The sequence below is a fragment of the Lepidothrix coronata genome, unplaced genomic scaffold, assembly GCF_001604755.1.
Source record: "Lepidothrix coronata isolate B3197 unplaced genomic scaffold, Lepidothrix_coronata-1.0 Scaffold109, whole genome shotgun sequence".
NCBI lineage: Eukaryota > Metazoa > Chordata > Aves > Passeriformes > Pipridae > Lepidothrix > Lepidothrix coronata.
The window spans coordinates 978,128-1,004,800 of record NW_016690289.1 but is presented as its reverse complement, the minus strand read 5'-3'; the positions used below and the strand labels follow the sequence as shown (position 1 = coordinate 1,004,800).

Sequence of the window (26,673 nt, the reverse complement as noted above, 5' to 3'; positions counted from 1 at the left end):
AAACAGGTGGCTTTTGAGTATTAGAAGACTACCATATATTCTGGCCGTGTTCTTACTCTTTAGTCATTATATACTTATGGTCACCAGTGCAGACAATTTGTCTGACGAACCATGATCATTTTTACTAGCTAAACATACATTTATTACCACAAAAAAGATACTAGAAAACATAGTGCATCAGGTTTTTCTACGTAAAAACAGATTTTCACCCATAAAATATCCAGATTGGGAAACCAGGTAATTCTTTCAATAAAACACAAAATAGTTTTGCTATTGAGTTCTCAAACAAACAAAAAGACTTTAGATTTGTACTACTCATTGTAAAAAAAACAATTAATGGAACAGAAGAATTATATATACTGGACTGGATTTGTGGTTATGGCTCCGTGAGATCAAACACACAAGCAATGCTTACTGAACTCCAGAATTACTGTGCCTCACTGAGACAATTGTGCTGCTTCCACTGTTACAGAATAGATTTCAGTTCCAAGACTAGTCAGGTGCCACCAAAATGCAGCTCAGGAAACTGTCAATAGACTAAAATGGACCAATGTATCTCTACAGGGATGTTCCTTACAGGAGCAATATCAAAATTATTGCTATGACCTAATTACAAAATAAGAGAGCTATAGGAATCGTTACTTTGATTCAATCGGGGAAAGAAAAAAGAGAGAAGAGAGAGTAAAAATAATGAATGAGTCAATTTGTTGCATTACTTCAATCAGGATATTTCATTGACAGTACTAAGAAAGTCATCTGAAATTCAAGTTTTTACTACAGCAAAATACAGCAATCAAAATTGTACCTATTTCTGTGGGATGAACACAGGAACCTTCTAGCAGTGTTGATAACCCAAATGGTTTTGTCCAAGACCTGTCTCATACAATCCACATCACTAAAGCCCACTAATCCCAAATGTAGAACAAGCAGGTAGGAGTTGCAGCTCCCTTTTCAGAAAAAAAGATGGTTCATGATGTCACAGCATAGAAAAGAAAAGGCAAAGTAAATAAAAACAAGCCACGCATGCTGAATTTTAAACCTAGTGTTTAAAGTGAATTTAATGGCAGAGAGGGGATTAAAATTCATTTCCAGACACAGTTTCTGAGCTGTGGTTTAGAGCCATAGCTATATGTCCCCCTGCCCCCCATCTTAAACCTGACATCTCTTCCCACAGTGGGAACTTGGACTGGGTAAAATGAGGGCTCTCTCCTCCCCACACCTGGCAGCAGCTGAATGCTACACACATTTGCTCTTCTGTGACTCCAGGCACCGTTTCCATGGCAGCACAAGGAAAACCATTCCAAACTGGTCAGGGAAGAATGCAATGAGAATCAGCCCTCCAGCAAAGCTCCCTCTCACCTCCCTGGACAAGACACTGACCATACAGCCTGGGAGCAACTGAGGGTACAGGCAGCACCATGCAGTGTGGAAACCTCCCTTTGTGTCTGACAGGAGTAGCTGTGGTTCAAGCCCATGTGATACAGTGGATCAAGTCCCTAGTTGTGCTGGTAAGTGCAAGATCTGTGATGGCTGGCAAATGCTTGGCTCTCCTCCCCTCCAAGAGTACATTGCCTGGGACTGTATAGCAGATTCTGGCTCTTCCCTGCTAAGGGGAAGTAGAGGTGTGTACTTGCCATGAACTGAAGCAGCACAAGGGGACCTTGTTACTACTTCAAAAACCAGAAAGACCAAACCCGTGGTACCAAAGTTTTAACTGTATTTTTCAGCATATCAGAACTCTGTATGTGTTGGGATTATTTTGTCAAAGCCATATGATTTGCATAGCCAAATATGTCAAAGACAGAAATGACACAAGATGTGACACTTCTGAATGATCTTCACTAGCCTGACATAATCTGGAATTGCAATCTATGACTGCATAATGTAACCAAGATGCAAAATTACTCTGTCTGCTTCCAATCCCCAACCTGCTCACAAACCAGGATGCAATGCATCAGCACTAGATATAGGCCCTAACCACACATGGCAGGCATCTTTACAGGATCACAGAAGGGTGGAGGTTGGCAGGGGCCTCTGGAGGTCACATTGTCCAACTTATGCAGGGACACCCTGAGCCAGTTGTCCAGGGCCATAATATCCAGGCAGCTTTTGAATATCTGTGCCACTGTTCGGTCACTCTCACATTAACAGTGCATTTCCTGATGTTCATAAAGCACTTCCTGTGTTTCAGTTTGTGTCCATTGCCTCTGGTCCTGTCCCTGGGCACCACTGAAAAGAATCTGACTCCCTCTTTACACTCTCCATTCGGGTGTTTGCACATATTGATGAGTTCCACCCAGAGCCCTCTTTTCTCCAGGCTGAACAGTCTCAGCCTTTCCTCATAGGACAGATGCTCCTGTCCCTTCATCATCTTAGTGGCCCTTTGCTTGGATACCCTCCAATAAGTCCATATCTGTCTTGATTTAAGAAGTCCAGAACTGGACCCAGTGTTCTAGATGTGAGTAGAGGTGCTGAGGAGAGGTGAATGATCACCTACTTCGACCTGCTGGCAACACTCCTCCTAAGGCAGCCAATGACACTGCTTTCCTTCTTTGCCATGAGGGCACATTTCTGGCTCATGTTCAACCTGGTGTCCACTAGGACTTCACAGGGCCTTTTTGGCAAAGCTGCTTGCCAGCTGGGTGGTTCCCAGCATGTACTGGTGCATGGAGTTAAGGGGCATACTCCTGTCTGAAACTATCATTATCAAGGTTACTGAGGCAAACACGTCACCCCAGAAGCAGAATAATTTGACCAGACAGTCCTCATGCACACAGTACTAGGTAACTTTCTGTGCCATTAAAATTACTCTCCCCCCGAGAACGCCTCTGCAGTAAAAGAGAGATTTTCCAGTTTTCTCATTCTGTCTATTGTGAGAGGTGTACCTTCTTCCTTGTGAGCCTGAGGGCTAGGAATGGATTGGATGTTCAATTATTTCAAAAGTTATATGGGAGAATATTATTTTATTTTTTTAATTGATCATAGATGGTCCATCTTGTCTTATCTTGCAAAGTTCATCCCTTTCTGTTCGTAGATTTTCAATAATAGCCTATCCCATGCAAAACACTAATGTTCCCTACTCTACCTGAGAAGTTACACTGGATATAGTCCTGCAAAGCTTCTTTGCTGAATAAGCCTGGCTCCTTTGATTCAGATCCTTTGGAGGAGAGTCTAAGCAGACTGGAATACACAAGTACCAGAAACATTTGTAATGCTAAACTGTAAGAATAGAAGAAAAGCTACTTAATTTTCTGGGCCTGTTCTGTTGTCTATTCCTTGTGTATTTTACATTATCCAATCATGTGACAGTCAAAATATGACATCAAACTGATTATTTAGTAAGTGCTGGAAATTTATAGAGCAATTTCCTCTTTGGCTTAAAAAGAAAGAGTACATATTTAGTGTACAAAAGTCAGGATTTTAAGCCAAATTTCACCTCTGCTGAAGCTTTCTTATTATTGTGTTACTTTCCCATCCCTAAAGCTTGATTTCGATTTGGTAAAGACTGATTTTTCTTATTACAGGCTGGCAAAGTGTACATCCTTTCCAAAGGCAAAGTCAGTGGAATTAGAATGAAAGAAATAATTTAATGGGATGTAGTCACTGTAGTCACTCTATTTCATTTCCTCAAACAAGAGACTTCATTGACCAAGACAGACATTTCTCTGGCTCATGTCCATTGCAGAGCAAAGTCAGAAAGAGAGAGACAGAGGGAAAGAAATACAGCATTGCTTCCCTTGAATAAATTCATGAAAAGTGGGCAGAGACCTTGCAACAATGTTTGGGATGTCTCTGACAGCATCATCAGAATATAAAGTGTCTCCAACCACTTTTCACATCTATTTTTTGGAAGAGCAAACCCCTCCAACAGCGTAATACCACTTAGAGAGAAGGATTTTGAAAATTTAACCCTTATAAATCAGTTCCCTTCCCTTTAAGCAGCTTCATGAACACACTGCAAACAGTTCCTACCTTTCGTTCTTCCACCTTGTGTTTGACACAAGAGAGGCTCAGGAAGCCCTTTTAGTTTCAGTACTTGCATAAGGTACAGGCTCTACAGTCAACCCTAATTGTTTTGTGAAGTTTGACAACTTGATTATTGTCAAGACTGGACAGAGGGGACCATAACCTCCTGGAGATATGTTGAAGTTGATACTTTTTTTTTTTTTTTTGTATAATTTTACTTTCCTAAATTTACAGAGCATATCTCTCAATCCAGTGACAGAGGTTTTGTACCTGTTAGCAAATTTTATGAACACCACTGCTTTGGGTATGTTTGGTACCATGCTTACCTATCACTTTTCCAGGAAGACAGGATGACAGGTATCCCCACAGACACTGAGTACAAATGGATCTGGGTACAGGACTTCATGTAAATAACTTGTAACCATGTTTTCCCTACAAAAATATTCTATACTTAGAATCTCACTAAAATGGAGACTACAAAATTACTTACAGTGAAACAAGCTTAAGCTTGAGAAGCAGTCATGTGAAAAATAACTCTAAAATTAATGGTTAGCTCAAGAACTATGTGACCTAAATTATAATTTCAAATATTTCTAAATGAGAAAGCTTTGGATAATTCAGACACCATGGCATTGTAACAACTGAAAATGCAAACTTTCTAATGATGACTGTATGCAAATGATCTAATTACAAACATCAACACAAAATGACTTGTTGAAAAACAGGGGGAAACATTTTGAGCGGCTTAGGAAGAAGAAAAAATTATGCTTTGAAAATATTACTATGTATATGGAATAATGAGGCCTCATAATAAATGCTGGATCTTATTTACTAAATTTTTATTGTTTGATTCAGATTTTAATTTCATGCTGCATTAAATGAATAGCAGATAAACCCCCTTTTCTTTAAATGCACACATCAGCTTCAAAATTATAGTTTGATAAATTTTTGAATTAATCTTACAAAGCACTGAATTTAAATTTGCAAGCTGTGATGATCCAGAATTTTAAGGAGTTCTAGCAGTGGGAATGCAAAGCGACTGGAGCAGATAACAGACATAGAACGCTCTACTCACGACAACAGGCTGTCCTGATTACAGGATAGCTGGATACACCACCATTTTCACTTATACATAAATGGATTCAAAGAACAATGACTCATAATTTAACAATCTGACTAAATATTTTTAATAATTATTGATATATTTTAATATTCCATATATCAAGTTTAGTCGATGTTCTATTTCAGCAATTTCAGGATTAAATAAACTTCTGGCCCAATAGAAAACAAAAACCAAAAAGTAAGAATTATTCAGTTAGATAAAGCTAAAGGGTCTTTTTTTTTCTAAGGGTGAGATTTCAGAAGTGTGTAATTTATCTTCTTTCTGTCTGTGAAGGTCTGAAGTATCCAGACTCACCGCAAAAATACCCTGCTGTACGTCAAAGCCATAAAGCCATTCATCCCACTGCAGCCAAACCTAACACTTCAATACTTTCAGAAAGAAAGATCAACAAAAGAAAAGAAAAAGAAAAGAAAAAAACCCTGCAGCTAAGACTGCAAAAAGACTGCAACAGGTGAACTGTTTTGCAAGATTAGCAGCTGCCATAAAATCCTTCTCTGTAAGAGAGAAGCCCACAACGTGACAGTAGATAAACTCCATTACAGTGAATTTAAGTACCTGTAACCATGTAGACAGAATAAGCCAACCATCTGCCCATGTGTTTTTCTATACTTTGTTGATGTTACTATCATCTGGACACATTATCCACATTCCCCCTGAAACCATGTATTGCAATTTCCATCAACTGGTATTACACCTGCTGAAGAGGGCAGAACTGATCAACTACAGTTTCTACTGCTGTTGAGCTCAGCCAACAAGCTGTTCATGAATCCTGCTCATGTTTTGGTAAATTGAGCCACACTGATTTTTTTTTAAATTGATTTTCTTTCAAAATCACTTTTCAAACTAATTAAAGAAAATTTAATTTTTTTCACAGCTATATTGTGCTTTATTGGTGTGTGTTTCAAGACTTCAAGTAAGATCAGCATGAGGTCAATGAACATTATTTCCATTACATATATAAAAAAAAAAATTATATAATGACAAAAAGGTATCCTGAAGCAATAAGGACAGTACTACCAAACAGTAATGACTGGGTTCCCATCCCAAGAAACACTGGAGATCAATCCCTTTACAATGTTTGTATTTAATTTTCTCCAAATTCCCTTCCAAGATATATTGATTTTTAGATGGAAGAATGTATTTTTTTTTAATAAACCTACTCTGTCATTCAGAAAAGTCAATCAGAAGATGCAAAGTCCCAATATGGGCTGTCTCAAATCTACATCGGATTTCTCCCCACAGATAATCAAATGGCTAATTTTTCTTTTAAAGCATTCCACGAACATTAAAAATAAAAGTTTAAAGGAAGGAAAGAGAGGAACCTGTACAAGTAGATTGTGTAAGAGCTTGGAGAATGTACCGAATAGGAATTTCACTGGTTTTCAAGAGCCAGTATTAACTAAAGCTTAGGTTCTGTCTTAAAAATGTAAAGATAGGGCCAGGAGGCCCTGGCATGATAACAGGTTTAACCATAAAGCCTTTTAAGAGTTTGTCCAAATAGATAGTCAGAGTCTATCTGGAGGTCACAGTTAACCAGGCAGTTTCTTTGTCTGCTCTATCCTGCAGCCATGCCACAGCCATCCCTATTGTATGACTTACTAACAGAAGAAATTTAATTCCAGAGAACAGTGTCTGAACACCTTGCCTTTACATTTATCCAAGATCATTTCCGTTTTAAGGCATTATAATACAGATGCTAAAGAACTAGAAATAAGAATAGGAAACAGTTAAGATTATTGCTGTCAGACTTTCTGAGTTGAAGCCATGCAGTAGCCCTGTGACTTCTGAACACACAGAAGGAAACAGGGCACAGACATACTGACAGTGAAATAATGTCATAGATTTTCAGTATGTAAAACAATGACTGATAGCAGGCCACTAACTAATAGTAGGATTCAATAATATCTGAAATTTTAAAATAACCAACTAAATCACATTTTGTTTGGAAAAAACTTGTAAACCCCACTTTAATCTTCATGCTTATACAGACAAAATAAAGCCTTACTCAGGTGGGTGCAGATGCTATTTGTGAATGCATTCCCGTTTAGGAGCTAATGAGTCCTCTTACATCTAACAGTGCATATACCCAAACTGCTTGAGAACAAATGCAAAAATTCATACAGCATGCTCTTCAGCATGCCCTCTGGTACCCTTAATACACTTTTACTGACTTATATATGGTATGCTGGAGGCAGCCAGTCAGCACTCCAAGTATCTAGCCTGGGAGGGAATCTCACCTGGCTCCCAGAAACACTGGCTGCTTAGCAGACTAACCAAATTTGCCAAGTTGCTTCTGGATTTTATTTTCTAGAAAACCACAGAAGTGCAAACTCAAGTCGGGGATGTCAGGTTCTTTTAGGTCACATGCTGCAAACTTACTAACCTGGTACCTGAACATCTGGGTAGTAACAGAAATGGCCTCAAGTTGCACTGTAAACTAACCACTGTCCTCCTCCACTTGTGAGCACTTGCAAGTGATGGATGGTGGCTTTGTAACTTACTTGGCTGCATATGGGAGCAAGGGCTTAAAGTCCAAAGTATGTAGAATTTTGCTACTACTTAAAACAGTAAGCATCTTATCCTACAAAACACTACCACTTCTGTCTTCATGAGTGAACAGGCAGGAACATGAATAACAAAGGAGCCACAAAGTTATTCCCCTTGTTTTTCCTCAAACATCACCAAGCATGTTCACAAGGCTGAGATGCCCTGTGTCCTTCTAGATGGAAAGGATATAAATATAAATTCATATACTTAGTAGACTATTGGTGTTTCCATATCAGTTCAAGTAACATTTTCTGCAAACAAACACAATTTACAAAAGTACAATTCACATGTGCTCTGAAGCAATGCTATTGTGTCTGTGTGCAAGTCATCACTGACACATGAATAAACTGATAAAATTTTAAAAAAAATCCTGTTATGACAAATTAAAGAGTTTAAAGTTGTTTCAGGAAGGTGTTATCACAAGAGCTTATCCATGAAAGGAAATCCTGTAACTTTTAAGGAATGTTTGCAGGTAATCCTGCAAAGAGTGTACTGCCACAGTCCACAGGAAAAAGATGAACTTTCCCCACTCCATTCCAGTGGAACCCACGACTGAGATGCATACAAGCGTATTGCAAAGGTACTTTGGGTCTCGTTCAACATGTGATGGATCTACAGCTATCAAGCTGCCAAGATCTGGACAACTACATCAGTTGAATCAATGAAAATGTGTCTGATTTAGAGCAAGTTCTCACTGTATCAAAATTTAAAATATAAGCCAGATAGCTCCTATGATATTTGAAACAACTTATTTATGATGTGCTGCACAAGTTCATTATGATAATACTAATTAAAAAACATACTTTAAACTACTATTAAACACAGTGAAAATAACACAGATTGTCAGAGTAAAAGGTACTGTTATTTTCACAGTTTCTTAGGCATTATGTTGTGTGAAACGTCACTCTTCAAAGAGAGGCAATCTGTGTAATGAGCACTGGAAGAGTATATAGATGCATATTCTAGATAAAGTTCCTATTTAAATACAGACCTAATTTTGACATGGCTAATTTTAATATTATTTATGTAATTCTGCACTCTATGTATATATGCATGGCCTTTTAAACAAGGCTTATTTAAGAAGAAGCTTATCTAAGAGGGGTAATGGCACTTGAAAAACCCACTTATAGGTACCCTTAAAAAATAGTTAACTTTTTTTGTGATAAATATTTATTAGAAACAAAGTACATAGGGTACCTAGAGTAATTGCAAAATTACAGTTCAAAAGCTAACAAAGTAGTAGTTATTTCGTCTATGAAACAAAATTCAAGAAAGTTGTAAAAAAACCCAACAAAACAAAACAAAAAACTCCCCACAAAACAAAACAAAACCATGCATTGCCAGTACATCAGGATAGCAGTAATGGGAGACTGGAGATACATCCTGACCTCCTCTAAAAATAGATGCAAGACATATATAAAGCCTAACTCCTATGGCAAAAATTAATAAGAAATCTATATACTCCATTATGTTATTGCTGAAGGAAAATTTCCCACCTGTGTAACTACAATTTCAATACAGTTAATATTTTGGTACTGAATACAGAGTCTCTATTACAGAAGCTCTATTATTTCTGATGAAAATTACAAATCATTGCTGGATCAGAGCGTGTAGGCTTAAAGGGAAGTGAAGCATAAAAAAAATTATAAGGAAAGAAATATGATTAATGCAGGGGTTACTCAATACTCTTATGTAGTATTAATCTTGTATGAGAACAATTATATTAAAATAAAACTGCTATAAATTCTTTTCTATATGTTTGTTCAACTAACAGATTAGGGAATGCAAGTTATTAATCAGTTCCTAGCACAAGAATATCACTCACTGGGAATGACTTTTTAGGCATTTGTGCTTGGTAAAAATTAAAACAAAAATATTTCAGTGTATGAAGCTTTATGAATGTCAAACACATGCCTTTCCATGTTTTCCTTATGACTGTTTCGAAGGGAATAAATATGGTGAGGATGCTGTAAAATCATTTAGTAAAGTTCAAAGGCTTTTGAGGTTTATATATGATTCCCCCCCCTTTTAATCACATCCTTCTGAGTGAACGATTTCAAATACAACTTATGTAGATAGATCTAGTGATGTTTCACCTTCTTCACAGGATATGCCAGTATGTGGCGTAGTTTACTATATCTGAAGTTACTTAAAACAGTAATGTAACAGTTTCAGCAAAAGCACAACAAAACCTATGAATTCTACCAGCTCAGGCAAGTCTCCTCCACAGCTTCAAGGATACCAAAAAGCAACCCACCACAGACTTACTGCCTGCTAAATCAGCCAAGGTCCACAAATTTCAGCAGATCCTGATACCTCATTTTGAACTATCTGAGAGCTTCTTCCGGCTTTTACTGAATATCATCGATTTCATTAGAAAAAAAAGAAGAAAATATTAGAGACAAATCACTAAAAATACTTCCTCTGACTCAGCAGCCACAAACTTCCCTCCCTAATGGTACTGAATTTCACATGAGAACTGAGGACCATCTCTTTCCTTGTCTAATGGCAGGGACTGGGCTGACAGTAGCTTTTTTGAAGGACTATACCCATGTGAGTATCAGTTAGGTGGGAAATTATTGAAAAAGAGTCATAGCCCAGCAGTTTAGGGCTGTGCACAGACAATGGCTTTGAACGATGAAGAAAGACAGACAATGAAAAACAACTGGACCACTGTGCAGAATGAGGGAGAAAAGGAGCATGAAAAACAACTGGGCCACTGTGCAGAATGAGGGAGAAAAGGAGCATAGACGAAGCACAAAGATGACAACCCACTCCTCATCGAAAGCTGACACAGGGCCATTTTTATGCTTGACTCTCAATTTGAAATCTGGCTATTCAATGTTTATCACATAAAAAGACAATTGAGAGAGTCAGCTGTAGAGCCAAAAGAAATCTAACCTGAAATCAGGGCAAGACAGACATGTAGCCCTGTAACCTCGGGGGAAAAAAAAATAAAAAAAAATTGCAAAACTGTTTCTTGTGGTATGGGGGTGTTTGTTTGTTTAAAAGCTCTGCTATCAGATATCTTTCCATTTTAATTATTTGTATTTATTTATTGACAATTAACCATGTCTTGAAGGAGAAGAATTTTTTAGGTTTTCTAAGTTAGTGTCTAGCAACAGGTGACTTTTCTACAGCTTAAAGGCCAGCTTGTGAGAACTAAGCTTCAACAGTCTAAAAGATAAAAGCATGATTAGAAGGTTCATGCTAGACCAGGTCCAGTGATAAAATACTGGCCCTTCTAAAGATAAGCCATTAAATTAACACAACTTTTATGCTGTTGTCTACATTTTAGTCAACAGCACCCCTCTGAGAGTATCGATGTTGGAGTAATCTTAATCCTCTATGCAAGAGAATTTGTATCAGGTTTTGACATGTCCCTTTTGCACATTCATAAACTCTGTCACTTAAAAAAGCTGAAAGAGTTGGAAACACAGAAAAGCAAACTCAGTACTGGACTGAGTCAGCTCAGGCAAGGAATCAAAATACAACTGCCTGCTACTGTTGAAATAAAGTTAACAATAAATTCTCGGAGAAAAAAAAAGAAACAAAGGAGTGAAAAGTCAAGCAGCAGAGGCTAACTCAACCATATTAGACTTTGGATTTACTACCCATTCCAACTGTGTGGTGGCTTCACAAAATAGAAATAAGAAACTGCACAACCAAGGCTGTAACAGAGATGCTGTTACTTATTATACAGTCTGCTGGGCTAGAAAAGCAACCTGCCCTTTTCGTACCATAGCAGTCAACATCATCTTTGAGTCACTGTTCATGCAAATCCAACAAGGAATGTGTATATGTTCCAGTTAAAAAAGCCCTGGGCATATACCAGAACAAGAGGCTGTACTAGAAAGTAAAGGCATCTTCTGCCCTCAGTTTCCAAACTGACTGTTTGGTACCATTCCAGATGTAGATATCCTTATACAACACTTGTACAATGCTAAGAGGATGGCAATAATCACTATTAATTTCTGTATTACACAATCAAAATATCTTAACATATGGTACACACACCTGCTCAGCAGTAACATTATTTAGACAACTCAAGGTTTCCTAAAAACCAAAAAATTACCAGGGTTCATCACTACCAGGAAATTTGAAGCCAGAACAAGAAAAAAAAAAGTGATGACATCTGACTGCTTGCTGATCACCAAATGATTTAATGTAATTGCTCAACAGTTCAAAAGGATGGTATTTCTCTGCCTATAGTTTTAGAAGTAACAGTCAATAAATATTTATTGCAGTCTCAATAGACTTTTGCAGCCTTTCCTAGCATAGAGGGAGTTGTGTCCCAACTTTTTGCTTCCCTCACAACTTCTAAAGCTGTGAAAGTTATTTGGCTCCAACACGTTTCATTCCACTGAGAATAAAACTTTTAGAACTAGTTTTAACAGGAATTACATACAACTGTGATAATTCCCTGGCATCTTAAATGTATAGGTGTTTTTCTTATTGACTCCCAGGTTCTATTTGCTCCACTGAACTGTGATAAAATCAAGGACTTTTGCTGAATAACTTGGCCATGAATACTGTCATTAGAAAATGTTAGACACAGAGTGTATTAAGTAGAGCCTTACTTCGACTGACATGCAGTTGTGTTTCCAAATGCTTTTTCTTCCAGATCCTTGAAACTGCACATTTTTGTAACACTCAAGACTGACAGAGATGTGTTGCATGTCTTCACAGCTGGGAGGACAAAGTTCCTGCTTTAATTTTCATGTTAGCTTTTCAAAAGGAAATTACTGGAATGAGCATTCTGAGAATGCCATACAAAGGCCGTGATCTCTGGCAGAACTATTCATAATAAGATGAATCCCATGCTAAGGGTCTTGTGAAAGTATCTATCTGTATCTCAAAATAAATTTTTAATTTGTCATTAAAATTTCTACAACATCATTATCTCCTAAAATAAATAAATAAAGAAACCTCTCCCTCAAGCAATAACTTCTTCCATATACAGATTTCAATGTAGCAATAGTAGCTTCTATCAAACGTATTACATACTCTGTCATCTGAATGACCTGTCCAGTGTAAGCATTTTAAATCTAGTGCATGCTGTTAGATCAAGGCTTTCCATTTTCTGTTACCCTTGCCTCTCACTGTACGTTAAAGCAAGTCCCTAACTATTCAAAACAGAGATATATGTACAGTTTGTATACATATGTATTTGCACACATGCACATACACAAATGCAGCACATTAGTATCATGGACTCAGGTATGGAAGGCTGCTTAAAACATGAAGAGAGAACATCTACTTGAAGTAAGTATCATTCTACAAAAAAATGTGTCAGGAACTTCTACTTTAGTAGGTTATTAGGATGAATTTTTACCAACAACAGAAAGCTGGTTTATCACATCTCACTGCCACTGACGTTAGGATTCAGCAGTTAGAAGACTAAACATGGTTTCTTTTTTTAAAAAAAGAAGAAAAAATTAATTATATCTTCTGCTTACAAATATTTTAATGAAGAAATGCCTAATCTACTGAACATTACTAGTTGCTATATAAACAACTCTTACCTGTAAAATAAAATCACTGAAGTAATTCCAACTTTGCCTTGAACTTCGAAACGCAAGATGTACACATATGGTTGAATTAGCTCAGTTACTCAGAAATCAGTGGAGTAATACCAAAGATAGATTTGGCCCATTATCTATCAGCACAGCACAAATGAATAATGCAAATGTGTATGCAAAGGACCATGAAATATCTCAGCTTAGCAGTGCATTTAAAATGTATCACTAACTTTCAGCTTCTTGAAATATTTATCAACCGCAGGAGGTTCCACTGAGAGCACACTCTATTAGAGACTTCACTGAATTTTTATTTCTACACCTGGCTCGGAGGAGTTTAGAAAAGGAGACTGGAATTAACTGCTGAAACAACTTCAGGTACTGCTCTGACACCACAGGCTTCACAAGCACTTCATGAACGTTTCTGAGTCACTTTAATGTTCTTCCCAAAGCCAAGACCAACTGAGGTCTGTATGGAGAACATTAGAGAGGAGAGGAGGAAGGTAACAAGTTTCTGGACACAACTTCAGAAGCCACTAAAATTAAATTGTCTGCAATTAAAAAGCTACTGAAAGAATTCACAGTAACAAGCATGCTTTAAGACACCACAGTCAACTCAATACCACATAACAAGTAAAACTGTCTTACTAAAATCAGTCTAGTGGCACAAACTAGTTTGTGGCAACTAGTTGAATCAAGTATGAACAAGCTTGGATCAATCGCACACAGCATTTAAACCACTGACCACTAGTCAAACAGTGAACTAGTTTACTAAATTTTTTTGAAATAAAATTTGATCTTGAAGTAATTACAGTAGTTGTATTGGTCTATTAAAAGTTGGAACATCTGAAGAAAGATTTTTTCAATAACCAATATTCTAGATTATAAAACAACCACGCAAAAACAAAACACAAAAAGCCCCAGCATGTAGCTTAGCATTAAGCGGTTAAAACAGTTTGATCTAGAAAATCTTTTATTTCCTACTTTAACTGATAAAAACTAACTATGTCAGAAAAAAATTCCATCAAAGTCATACATTTTATTCATTATAGGCTTTGGGAGGGTACATGCTTATTCCTTTTCCAAATGCAGTCACATAGTAAACAGCATTACTCCACAATAGCACATTCCTGCAGAGTCTTGAGTCAGGAATAACGCATAAAAACAACCTGTTCTAAAAACTTTTTGTGGGTAGGACGTACTAGACACAGGGGGCATGGTTTGTTTTTACATTTTATATACTTCATTTAATTCAGCCAAAAGATCAAACTAGTAAATAAACTGTTACCTTAACAAGTATACACATGCGTGTTAGAAAAGGCTTTTGGGACATTTTCCACACAACTGACTTCCACATGAAATTCATTTATTTAATCCCTTGAACAGTCAGTCACATTTCCCTGGGCCTTGGGCAGCACCAGATGAAACAGGTCACAACCATGCATTATTTTTACTATCTGTAATGAATTTCAAATTAGCCGAGCCATCTAAAAAATCTACCTGAAAAGCTCAGCAAAGTCTTTGAAGGTTAAATATTATTATAAAGGATGCAAATCCCCCTCTTACCTATCTAAGACTATAATCTGAAAAAAGAGCTACCACTATAGTTGAGTTGAACATTTTCTAGGATGAAAGTACAAAGCAACGAGTCTGTAAGCTCAGAAGCATGCACCTACAGAAATACATTTTTGCACAAGAAAGATTAGCCTGTTGAAATATTTTATCTCTATGGAACTACTGATTTTCTTAAATCTTTGCTGTAGATGGGTTGAAACAAGAAATAATCGCGGCCAAATCAAGTGTTGCTGAATAAGGACATGAGGCATTTTGGAGAAACAAGACACTAAAGAGTAACACTTTCTGGCCTTTAAGAGAACTCTAAAACGTAGCCAATTATGCTACCTATTGCTCCCGGGTAATCAGATTTAAACTATTTTGAAGCCTAAAAACATCCCTAAGCCATTCGCAAGTGACTTTTTAAAACGAGTTACAAAACTTTCCGCGAAGCCTAGCATTTCACCTCAAACAAGCGATCCATCTTTAACGCTTTACCTTTTGTCGCCCACTCGTAAATTAATCTCTTGAATCAGTTCAGCTGCGCCCTGGAAAGTCTCCTCACCGTCGGGCCGAGTTTCCCTCCTCTCCGGAGCGGCAGCTCAAGCAGCTCTGCTCTCTTTTTTATTATTATTTTAATTTTTTTTTTCTTTCTTTCCTCTCTCCTTTCAGCACTTACAAAGAGAAACTTGAAAAAGAAATCAGTCGGCGGCCTGAACGAGCGGGTGGACCACAAGAGGAGCAGCGGCGGCGGCGACAACAAAACCCAGCCGCGGCTGCCGAGCGCTGTTTCGCGGGATGGAGATGGAGGGCGGCCCGGCCCGGGCAGCAGCAGCAGCAGCAGCTGCCGCCGGCCCGGCGGGGCAGTGGGGCGGGCGGGCCGAGGGAGGTGGCTCCGCCGGGCACAAAGGGCTCCATGGCAACGCCGGCCGAGCCCCCCGCGCCCTCCTTCCTTCAGGCAGCGCCTCGTCACCGCCGGACCCGCCCACGTCGACCCCCCGCGCCAGCGATCGCGACAGGGTATCGTGGAAACAGCCCTCGGCGACTAGGGGCCGGGGGCCGGGCAGAGGCTGCAGCTCCCGGCCCTGCTTCTGGGACAGCCACATGTTTTCAGCATTTTTTTTTTTTTTCCAACAGAGTGCAGATCAATCTCCACGCATATGTATATCCATTTAGGTTTTTTAATTGAAAGGAGAAGTCGATAAGCTACTAATTGAACAAATTAGAGGGCTGGGCAATCACCAATCGTATGAAGTTTAACAAGGAAAAGTGCCGGATTCTGCACCCGGGATGGGGCTACCCCGGATGTTCATACACAGTGATAAATGAGATGCTGGAAAGCAGTGCCATGGAAAGGGACCTGGGAGACCTGGTCGATGGCAAGTTGAACATGAGTCAGCAGTGCCCTGGCAGCCAGGAGGGCCAACCCTGTCCGGGGGGTCATCAGGTAAAGCATTGCCAGCCAGTCGAGGGAGGGGATTGTCCTGCTCTGCTCTACACTGGTGTGGCCTCACCTTGAATAATTGTGTGCAATTTTGGGCACCACAATATAAAAAAGATATTAAGCTGTTAGAGAGTGTCCAAGAGAGGGCAATAAAGATGGTGAAGGGCTTTGAGGGGAAGCTATATGAGGAGTAGCTGAGGTCACTTGGTCTGTTCAGCCTGGAGGAGAGGAGACTAAGGGGAGACCTCATCACAGTCTACAACTTCTTGTGAGAGGAAGTCTTGGGGCAGGCACTGATCTCTTCTCTGTGGTGACCAGTGACAGGACCCAAGGTAATGGCATGAAGCTGTTTCATGGAAAGTTTAGGTTTTAGGTTTAGGGAAAGGTTCTTCAGCCAGAGTGGTTTGGCACTGAAACAGCTCCCCAGGGAAGTGGTCACAGCACCAAGCCTGACAGAGCTCAAAAAGTATTTGAACAACACTCTCAGGCACATGCTGTGATTCTTGGGGTGATCCTGTGCAGGGCCAAGAGTTGGACTTGACGTCCTTGTAGGTCCTTTGCAACCCAGGATATTCTATAATTCTATGAATCTCAGCATAGCATAACTTCACACTGAAATAATTAAACCCCACATTCTTTAGCTCATCAGACTCTTAAAATACAATACATTGTATTTGGGGACAGAGGTTTTTTTTAATTTTTCTTTTAACCTGCTTCTGTGCTGTATGACCTGAAGCTATCAAACTTTCAAATACACAGTCATCTAGAAAATAAAACTTACTTACAGTTGAATTTTTAGAAGTGCATATAGCAATAAGTGTCAAGGTTCCAAGCTAAGGGATAAGTGCTTGGCCCTGCCTCCAGCAGGGACAACTCCAAGGCTCCAAAGCACATTGCGAGAAAACAACTTTATGTACAGGATTCCTGCTGCTGAATGAAGCAAGACTTCGTGTGCACCCTGAAGTCTAAGAGCTCTAAGGTCAAGGGTCAAGACACCAAAGATGGAAATGAAGCTCAACCAATGTTCATGACAAATTCCTACGACCCCATGCAAGACCTCCATAGTTGTAATTATGCCCATAAAAGATTACTATCATTCTTCAGCATGGTGCAAATAATTCAATTATTCTGCTGAAGTCAAAAAGACTTAACTTGCTCCTGAGAATTTCTTGCTAAACGGCCTTATTCATTGCATGCATTTCTGTTAGTCAGCACCTGTGTGATCTGAACAATGATGTAAAACAATTGTTCCGTTATTTTGTATACAAAGATCTTGTCAGGCAACATAGCCTTCCATTTCACGTAAATATTAATCTTCATATTCAAATACTTCATGTGAATAAACTATCACTTTAGACCCTAAAATGAGCCCTTCCCAAGATTTTTAATGAAACAAAATGAAATTATTATACCCATTTTAATTTTTAAAAATATCATAGCATACAGCCTTCGTTATCTGCTGCCAGTTTTTAGGTAAAAGGCTGCAGGACTGGACGAGAGGTTTGTATTTTAGCCGTTTCTTTAAAATTCCATATTAAATCCAGATCTTAAAGAAACAGCCCCTTTCTACTTACAAAGAGCCATCCCCTTCTCTGAACTACAATGACACATACTTAACATACCCTATCATTAATATTTACCACTACTGATTGGAGTCATGAAATTGCAGTGCACATTTCAGTACCCTTCTCTCAAAGTGTCACAATGAAGCTGAGGTCACTTTGCTTGATTTGACAGGACACAGTACATCCATTGAGGAAGGAAGAGTGGCATTTCAGGATCTCAAGGAATTAAAAAAATTGCTGACTTGGCTCCTACCAATCTTTCCCAGGTTTATACGCATTCCTTGGGGCAGACATTGGTATAGGGTTGCCCTCAGCTTCCTCCCAAAGGGGAAGAGAGGGAAGAAACAGATAGTACTGAAGCTGGTTCAGAGTCTTAGCATTAGAAACTTCTTTTAAACACCTGCTGTGGCCAATAAAATAAAAATAGTAATAACAACAACAATAATAATAATAATAATAATAAAGGACACAGTTGGCTACTTATCCCAGAAATTTTGAAAGGGGAAAAGCCCCTTGTATTTCTAAAATTTCAAGGAGGTAAAATGTTGTTGGGAGCAATGGACAAGTTCTTTATTTTAGCTCCTGAGTCGAAAACTTACCAGTTTCCTTGTAACTCTGCCAGCTTTAGGTGTCATTTAAGGAGAGCAATACAACAGTTTATTATTGTTCTCCAGTGCTGATTAGGATGTAGAAAGATGACTGTTTATGATACATTAAAGGTCACAAATAAATGGCAATTTAATAAAAAAAAAATTACGTCACATGCAAGAATATCTCAAACAGGTAAATTACACAGCAGCCTGAGCATGTTCTTTTTCATTAAAATATTGTGGGCCATCCTGTTTCATTTCAATGTGCTAATATGCATCACCATCTCAGGAAAGCTCCATTGAAAAAATAAGAAAACAGGTACTATAAAGTCATTGCATCTATTACAGCAGTGCACAACACACAGGCCTATCAATGCAATTCAAAGGGATTTCACTCTCATTGCCAAAATCAATGATTGGTATTAAAATGGATTGCCACGTACTCATGAAAGGGTTGTTTAACCATTTGACATTTGTACAGATTGCTATCTTTATATAAAGGGATCCTGCTTCATAAAACTGATTGATGGAAGAAAAACTACTTCCGTTTCAAACCCATATACTGCTGTCGTCAGTAGAATACGTACTTTTTCTGAATCTCACCGTACGCTGAAGCCATGCAAACTTTGAGAGTTTGGACAGGGAGAAGAAGAAAGAAACCCTATAATATATTCCTGTAATACTGGAATAAAAGGAAAACTGCCTTTACGTTGGAATGCTGAGAAAGGAGATCACGTACATGATTTTTCTTTTGCTCATGCAGCACATGAATTGTTATCTTTGAACCATAATTCAGTGGTTTTATGCTAACATAAACTTTAATCTACACAAAGGCACATTCCTATCCTTTTCACGTTGGTTCTTCAAGAATCATTTAAAACATCTTCAAATACCAAGAGTGTAACTACGAGGTGGATTCTTTGTAATTTGAATGAAAAACATCAATACTTATATCTATGTTTTCAGAAGACATCAATCTGTAAACATTTAAGGTAGTTGTAATAAGGGCAGAGTTAAGGGCTTAGATTATGTTATCCTTAATATGTCTAGTGAGCCAACAGGACTCATGCACAGGATAAACTGCTCTACAAAGTAGAAATAAAATTATTTCATTTAAAGTCACACAGATATTTACTGGATTCATTTGGTAGTGGTTTCTATAGGGTTGCAGTAAGGTTTTTTTTTCTCCTAAACCCTTTCTAGGTGACATTTAGATGTTCTTCTGCCTGATAATCTATGCATATGCACACAAGGATTACTCCAGAATGTTTCCTCTTTCCCTGTTAATGTTTTCTGGTCTGTGACCCTGAAGTTACCACGAAATAGCCTGCAGGTACTGCAAAACCTCAGATGTTTTCCAGACACTCAGGCCTCTGTCACAATCTCTAACTGTTTCACTCATGTTTCTCTCTTGATTTGATAACCTCATGTGGATGTCCACTCTAAGTAAGGATTTTGTGTGATACTGAGCATAGTGGCTCTGCAGATCCCTACAATTTCTCTTCCATGACACACTCAGCTCAGGCAAATAGAGAATTTTATTCTTGCATAATAAATGCCTTTCTTGGGATCTGAATAGAGAGTTGTACATAGTACTTATTTCCACTAAATTTTGCTCTTTATGTTGTGTAACACTAATGAATAGCAAAATTATTTTAAAGTAATATTACATGCCACAGAGTCTTTCAGTGTTTGTAGGAATAACCATTTCAGTAACCATAAGAAAGAACACAAGAAAATTTGCTAACCAACTTTGTTAAAAGAGCTATCAAGACATTTCCTACTACTTTGTAGCAGCTTTGTAAGTATTCCTGAGAGTTTTCTTACGCTCAGCAAGAACTCTGCAGAGCATGAGCCACTTTTAAGTCAGACAGTAGAAAGCAAAACAATTTGAGAAGGGTTGGGGACTTCCATGATTTCTGGGAAACCAGAAGTATAGCTCATTCTAATTCCAGCAGGAACAGGTTTAGGTCAACTGGAACTTCAATGGGGAGCTAACACTTATGGAAAGACTGTACTTAAATCCCAACTAATTGGGTTAGTGTTGGTTTCTCCAATTCACAAAAGAATTTTCTGGATACATTTTTCAGAAAAACATTGAAAATTAAAATTTGAATTTTAAAAAGTTCATTTTAAGTTTCTCACCAGATTTCTAACAGCTATAAAGTTTAATTAATTCTATGTCTTCTGTTTTAATGTTTTTAATGTTTAAATGTTTTCTGTTTTAAAAGTAAGGCTATCCTTCGTGACAATCAAATCTGGAAGTACGGTCTGCTGGTGCAGTACAATAAAGTCAAACATTGAAAACACAGGCGAATTCTGAAAAAGAATTTTTTTTTTCTTTTTGCCAAAATTTACATTTACCCACATAACAGTTTTCTCCCTTCACCTGTTTTCCTACTGTGGACCAGTGCTTGTGATGCCAGAGAATTCTTTATTTCTTTTTTGTGCTGATTATTTTAAAAGCAGTAGGAAACATTTTAGGATTTTGCTATGAGATAGGTATACTAATGTATTCACTTGTAATATGAAAACACCTACCCTGTTACCTTCAGCCAGCTTCATTTTCAGAATTCATGATCTGGAGGCAATGTTTTATCATTGATAGACTGACAAGCAGTCCCACTTATGGGGTTCATAAATACCTCTCATACTGATGGAAATGGCCAGCAAACCCTCAAGGGAGGGTCCATTTCTCAAGTTTGTCCAGGTCCGTCTGGATGGCATCCCTTCCTTCTGTTGTGTCAACCGTATCCCTCACCTTGATGTCATTGGCAAACCTGCTAAGGGTGAACTCAGTCCCAATATCCATGTTGCCAACGAGGATGTTGAATATCACCAGTCCTAATACGAATCACTGAGGAACACCACTTGTCACTAGTCTCCATCTGGACTACCAATTCACCTTCCTCTCACATCAACAAGTTGCTAGTAAGGATTTCTTGATCAAAATTTGATCTTTCATGCCGATTCAGACTTTAAAAGTCTCACTTCACATCCTTCTGACACAAAATGCAAGCTTAAAGTATTAGAGGAATAGAAGAAGAAATATCACAGCATAGGCAGTGAAAGACTTTTCTCCCTAACTAGCAATGTTACAGAAGTGATGAAGAAGGGGCACATGGTTCCCATACACATTAGCACAGGAAACCCTATTGTTAGATCTGCTGTTCTATAAGACCACCATTTTGCACAGCAGTAAGGCATGTAAGGAGAGAAGGTTCTGTTACATGTGCATTCATATTACACCTCACCTCAACAATACAGAACCACAGAAAACCAAATTAATGAGAGGATATGCTCAGCTGTATAAAATCTTGGGGGATTGGGTAATGTGTGCTATTTTTCCTTCAAAGATAGGATTTTTTTTCAGTTAAAAATTTTTGTTTGAATAAAGAAAACCTCAGAAGTTGCTGCATTTAACTGCAAAGTACGTCCAAGGGAAAAAATGGTGCATTGGAAAAAGATTAAATCGATATTGGAACTAACAAATGGAATGTGAAAATGTGTTATTACAGCCATGTACTCCATTGCTGGTGTGGTGATCATTGACAGAAATAATTCATCATCACAATGTCTGTAACCCAGCTTCACTTGCTTCATCTTGTATGATGTATACAAGTGTCAGGAGAAGTTCAACATCTGTGATGCTGAAGCTTTGTAATAGCCAAACATTATGATGGGTTTTCTATCAAACTAGTAAGAGTTCAAGACTCAATACTTTGAATCCGCAGAAAAAGCACAGAGCAGCAGTGTGTGTCACACACAGTCTTACATAGTGTCACTTCTTCAGCCTCCAAGTCACTTTGAACAAGTAGAGGGCTTTTAAAGTTTGAGTTTGTGTCACAAGGCAAAGAAGAAATATATCCTTTTATCTGGGAATTCATCTCTGACCAGAAATAAAGACTTGCTGCTCACAACAGGTTATTTTTCTTCTCGTTCTGAATATAAAAAATATGGTACTGGTCTGGTAACATGAGGCTACTTTCTGCTCCCAAAAAGATCCTGAAAATCGAATTATGCCTTTGGAGAATGAAGATTTGGCTTTTCAAGCAAACCAGAATATAAACAGGTCAGGAGCTAGTAATCAAAGTAACAACGTAACAAAAATCCATAGAGGGAGTGAAGAAAATTGACAAACATGCTTTTCATTAGAAAATACTTTTTTGCATCAATTTTTGAATTCAGGAAATCAATCAGAAGTGAAGATATACTGAGAACTGCAGCAGGAAGCAGCAGAAGCTAACAGAGAGAAGCAGTGCAATCAATTTGACCTTTTGTCAGACACTTTACCAACTCTGCAGAAATTGGGTATTAAGCAAATGGCCATAAAATAGGTTGAATTATTTAGCAAGTGTGGGACTTCTGAATCATCCTAGGTCATGACCTACCTGTGTCAGCAAATCCAGCTGCACTGGAAAACTGAGTCTCCCAGGCTGCAGACACGGTTTGATGGGAGAACAAGAATAAGGAGGATCTCTTCAGGACAGAAAAGCCAAAGTTTGTGTTCTAATTCAATTAGCTAGCAGATGTAACTAAAATTTTAGAGGAAAAGACAAAAGTGTTTTTAAACTCAAAGTTATAAGAGGAAATATTGGGGGAGAATGAGAGGGAGTACAAAAGCTGTTTCAGGCTTCCCTTTTGATAGTTACTAAACTCCTCTTTTTGAAAGTGACTGTATAGTGCTGACTTTTTTTTTCCATGCATATTTAAAATGGACATTATGAAATCACTGGGCACAGCCATAATAATGTTAACAACTCCTCTTTTTTCATGCAAAATTTCTTTGACAGCTTGGCATTTAGTTAATCACTTTTTTAAACTGAATGCACCCCAACGCAGTGGACCTGATTTTTTAATCTGTCAGCCAGAATCTGCAATTAACAAACTTTACAAAACAGATTAAATACTTTACTTTTTTCCTCAGGCTTATGCCTTGGCAAGGGGCTGAAGAAAATGTGTATTTCCAACACAATTAATGAGTAATTATTAGTTGAGATTAAATTCTTACATAGATTTAATGGATTTCTGTATTGGCTGTAGAACTACTCAGAATAAACTGATGAATGATTGCCATAAACGAAAACAAGTTAACCTCAGCAGAAAGGAATTGTAGAGGCTGATGGATACAAAGACAAAAGATAAGAAAACTGGGAGCGAATCTGATGTTCAGAACGATATTTGAGACATTGATACTAACAGGAAAGAGGGAAAGGCACCTGTTAATAACTGCACCCACCATTCCTTTTGGGGTGACAGGCACATTAATCTTTACTTGCTACAGCTGTCATATCAGGTACAAAATAAAACTATTTTAGATAATTATTTTGGACAATCATGACAGCGTGGCTACTGGGATTTCATTTAGGCTTTTAATCAGATAAAGATAGAGGTAAGGTTTTGATTTTGGTTTGCTTTGCTTTTGGTGTTTGGATTTTTTTCCTCCAAAAAGCACAAATTGCACATGTGTCAAAAGTTTTTTTAAGGATATAATGACTTTGTAGAACAGGAGGATGCAGAAGTATGGTCACATGCTATCATAGCAAACATTAAAGGCTTCAACTTCTGCCTAACTGTAGAATATTTGCTACAAAGCCCAAGAAACTATTTTTTGTGCACCCAAGAGAAAGAAACTTGGCCAATGATTAACAGACCAATTAAGTTATTTAAACTTCTGCTAACATTCCCCACTCAATACTGCATTCGCTCTAATGACTTACAAGCTACATTTAGATAACACTTTGTTATCCTTTTCACATTGTCTTCAGTCTTCAGCTCCACCTTCTTTGTCCTCTCTTCTCAATCACTCCCTTTACCTTTTCCTTACCTTTCACTCACCTCCCTCTTTTTGCACTAAATCCAGTTCCCTTAAGAAACAACACAAAAATCCCAGCCGACACTCTGCAAGCACACTATTCCTCTGCTGGCATGTTATTTCTCTGACTGTTCCTCAAACAAATGCAGTAGTATTTTGAGGAGAAAAAACACCTACTGCCCTTTCTGCACACACTATTGGAGACTATGCTGCTAGTTGCTTATAGTGCAGTATGCAAGAACAGCAGTAGTTTGTTTTTTTTTAAATCCAACTTGCTTTCTAATTGCCTCTTTCCACTTCAAAATATGGCACAGGGCAATTAGCACCCCAAAAACCCCATGCCCCCAAAACACCCAACTACCTCAATTCAGCCTACCATTTCCTGCACAACACCAACAAGCTTCACTGCCCACCAGGGACCCATATCCCTTCCTGGAGGCCCAAGGGCTGAATTTCAGCTCTGCTTTGAGCACCTAGTGCTGGCTCCAGCAACCACGAGGGAGCAGGAGGCCTGAGGCTGCACCAGGAGCAAGAAGACAGTGCCTCCAGCATGGGCAGTGCAGTGTCCTCCTCAAGAGGGGTGCTGTCCTACACCATCTCTTTTATTTTTTAAAGGTGACAATACATATCACTGCCTGGAGTATGCCTACTCCACCTTTATGTGCCCTGTAAGCCATGAGTAACTTTGACCTAGTGGATCACTATTTTTCTATGTACAGAATGCTCCACCACACTGTTTTCTTCTTCCTCTTCAGACATTCCAAGAGGTTTTGGTCATTGTCTCTTCCCATGCAGTGATACAAATGTATTGTCTCCTTTCTTTTTCTGGCAACACATTGTGCTAGACATTCTGCTTGTGTCTTGGCCCACGCTGAGCTGTCTGTCAGATTTTACACCTTGCCTGCAAGCGATGAATTCAAAATCCATTCCTAAGCTTTTCGAGTAGCTGCCCTCATATGACATAATAGTTACCAATATACCTATCTGATATACTACACTGGGCAGAAAACCTTAATGGAAACTACACAGAGAGTGTTTGGTCTAAGAACTTAATTTTATATTTGAGACCACATTATCTCTATAAACTGGAAGATGAAAAGTTACATTATGTTAACCCACATAAGAGCTCAAACTGACCTACACCCAAAATATCTGCAGACAGTGGGCACAGAAAAGTAGCAACACATTTCCTGGGATATCTCACTAGAGTAAGAAATCTAGCCCTCCTAATGAGAACCTTTTCTGGCTGTATACATTTACAAGGATGGCTAAAGTCTTCCCCAACTGATGCCTCCTAAAACAACTTTGAGATAGTTGACAGCAGATATACCTCAGGGAAGACTGTCTCCTTCCCTTGGACTCCAGAGGAAAAGGGTTGCTTTGGGTGCATTCATAAACTGGTAGATAGGGTCTAATTACTGTTAATGAAGCTGCCTTTATATTTTACTAGTGTCAGAATTTCTCTCTACTAGGATATTATGGAGACTACGATCGAGGACATGGACTTGCTCCATGAAGAAAAGAATTGTATCTGCCTAAAAGAATATTGAGACATATTCTACATGCATTTGTGTAAATTACTTTTGAAATTTCCTTCATGATGAGGAAGGAGATGCCTACTGCATATTTTTAAACTAAAAAAAGTCCCAACTAAACTTGCACGTGCTGGGTTTCTTCCACTTACAGACTAGGTTGTACTCCCTGTGACCTGGGGAGAGCGATTCTGCTCTCACTCACATGCAGGCACACCCCAAACATGTCAGCTGAAGCTGTTTTGGAGAACAAAAGAAGAATTGATTCTAATAGATCAGTGTGGCTTAGACAGCATTCTATTTGGTCTTTACTCATTCTAACAACAAAAATCAAAGCAAATGAATGCAGAATCGTGGAAAGAAGTTAAATTTGCACATTTTTGAAAGGTCTGAAAAGGGTAAATGTTTATGCAGCACTAGTATGCACGCATAGTTGCCACACGCATTTCAGAAGTAAATATATGAACAGAAAGTGTTGCACTCATTTAAATTACCTTTACCATACTTGAAAAGAAATTTTTATGCAAAGGATACCTAGAGATTAATCTGCTTAGAACTTAAAGAATATTATAGTACTTCTAGCTGTAGGTAGTGCAGCTTACTAGTAGGAAATATGTGACAACCTCCATGTTCTTAGAGACTGCATTAATACAGCAAGACATACCAAAATAATTATCAAAAAGTTGTGGGTTTTTAACAAAAAGGTATTTCTCATACTGAGTAAAGCAAGAAGACTTCTCAAGCATTTAGAATTTCAAGCAGAATTGATAATCATGTCCATGTTTCTACTCCTTCATCTTACTGAAGACAATGAGAAAATGAGGAATGGTTCAGTAAAAAAACAAGTCTTTTGCCAGCTGTTTAGTACTAAGTAGTGGAATAAAGTCAGTCTGGAGATTAATTCACACTACTTCATAAGCCTAAAACAAATTATTTAGCCTGTGGAAACATAATTGAAAGCAGTGAGTAAGGAGAGCGTAGAGCCCAGCGCGGCTATTTCCTCTGCTCCCACAGCCTT

At 38.3% G+C, this 26,673-nt stretch overlaps 1 protein-coding gene and 1 long non-coding RNA gene across 7 annotated transcripts in view; one reads left to right on the top strand and one right to left on the bottom strand.

Annotated features, from left to right (window-relative positions):
* The window catches only part of CTNND2 (catenin delta 2), a 514,557-nt gene that overhangs the window by 399,845 nt on the left and 88,039 nt on the right, over nucleotides 1-26,673 (bottom strand). Inside the window, exon 1 of one of the 6 annotated variants that reach the window (XM_017824126.1) lies at nucleotides 15,208-15,507. The exons of the other annotated variants lie outside the window; for them this stretch is intronic. The gene's annotated coding sequence lies outside the window, so the exon portion shown is untranslated. Of the gene's footprint in view, nucleotides 1-15,207; nucleotides 15,508-26,673 lie in introns of those variants that run through there. 6 annotated transcript variants of the gene reach the window in all.
* Nucleotides 1,319-12,462, top strand: LOC108501860. The gene is made up of 3 exons (XR_001876297.1): nucleotides 1,319-1,508; nucleotides 8,109-8,216; nucleotides 12,261-12,462. It is a non-coding gene; the product is annotated as an uncharacterized LOC108501860 (long non-coding RNA).